Below are 1,469 nucleotides of genomic sequence, written 5' to 3'. Positions count from 1 at the left end.
AGAGTACACCTGTCTAAGCCGTGAGCCGCCAGCTTCTCTAGGAGAATGCTGTGGGAGACGGTGTCAAAGGCCTTGCTGAAGTCCAGGTAGACCACATCCACAGCCTTTCCCTCATCTACTAGGCGGGTCACCTGGTCATAGAAGGAGATCAGGTTGGTAAATGGGAACTCTGAATTTAACTCTTTTTTTCAATCTCTAGTACGAACAGATTTCGAACTACGATTGTTTCTCAGAAACGATTGCTGTCTTGAAAGTGTTATTTCAGTTGGCTGGCATGAGACAAAAATAATTCTGAAGCTATTAAAACAATTAGATGACATGGATAACTATTAAGTAGTTAGTTTATTTAGTCTCTGTTTCTATGTTATGAAAAATAAGTTACTATTGTAACATGTAGCTGATTTTTAATAGACTAATTTAAACTAACAACAAAGTATAGGGTAAATCTGGGGAAAAAAATCAAAGGAACACAAACTATTGTTAGAGTATTTTGTTGCATTAAGCATTTTATTTTTGTTTTTGGCTGAATAGAGATACTAATAAGTATTGAAAATACACACATACACACACATGCACATGTGTATATATGTATAAGAAGAAAAGTGTCTAATATAAACACAAAAATAGGCATTTAAACTAAGTCTATGTTTAGTTCTCGGCTAAATCTTACCCTTTCAGCCTTTAAGTACTCTCAGAGCAGGATGCTGCAAGCAGCAGCATTTCTGTTGCTGAAATACAGTCACCTCATTTAACTTGCTGCCAGCACCTCTTCTCTGTGAACCAAGTGCCAAGAAGTAAGATCCATAATATCTGTATTACAGCAGCAAGGCCCTTGGGCAGCAGCAGAATTTGGCTGTGGCATGAGCTGAATCCCTGTGGGAAAAGCAGAATCAGGGCTGATCCCTTTGCTCTGGGAACTAAACCAAATCCCAGGAACCTACTGTGGGCAGCACACAGTGTGAAAATAATACAAATTCAGTCATTCTAATCACTTTTCCATTAGCATCCCTGCATCTTTCTATAAAAAGATGAATTTTTGTTAAAACCAATATTGTTTCAAAAAAACAGATATGTTTTGTGGGAGAGACAGCTCAATAAATTCCATCAATATAGAATGCTGTCGATGATGGGGTTACCATTTTTATAAGATGAATTTTGTAAGCCCTTGCATTCTGGTAGAAGTTAGTGTGCTAATGGCTGTTGTTAAAACTACTGACGAGTAAGAAAATCCATCTTTCTTGGGAGAGACAGCTCAATAAATTCCATCAATATAGAATGCTGTCGATGATGGGGTTACCATTTTTATAAGATGAATTTTGTAAGCCCTTGCATTCTGGTAGAAGTTAGTGTGCTAATGGCTGTTGTTAAAACTACTGACGAGTAAGAAAATCCATCTTTCTTAGATCAGGTTAGACCATCTATAAGGAACCTGAAGGTGCACAAGTCCATGGGACCTGATGAGATGCATC

The sequence above is a fragment of the Aptenodytes forsteri genome, unplaced genomic scaffold (assembly GCF_000699145.1).
Source record: "Aptenodytes forsteri isolate BGI_AS27 unplaced genomic scaffold, ASM69914v1 Scaffold384, whole genome shotgun sequence".
In the NCBI taxonomy this organism is placed as follows: Eukaryota; Metazoa; Chordata; class Aves; order Sphenisciformes; family Spheniscidae; genus Aptenodytes; species Aptenodytes forsteri.
This window is presented reverse-complemented; position numbering follows the sequence as displayed.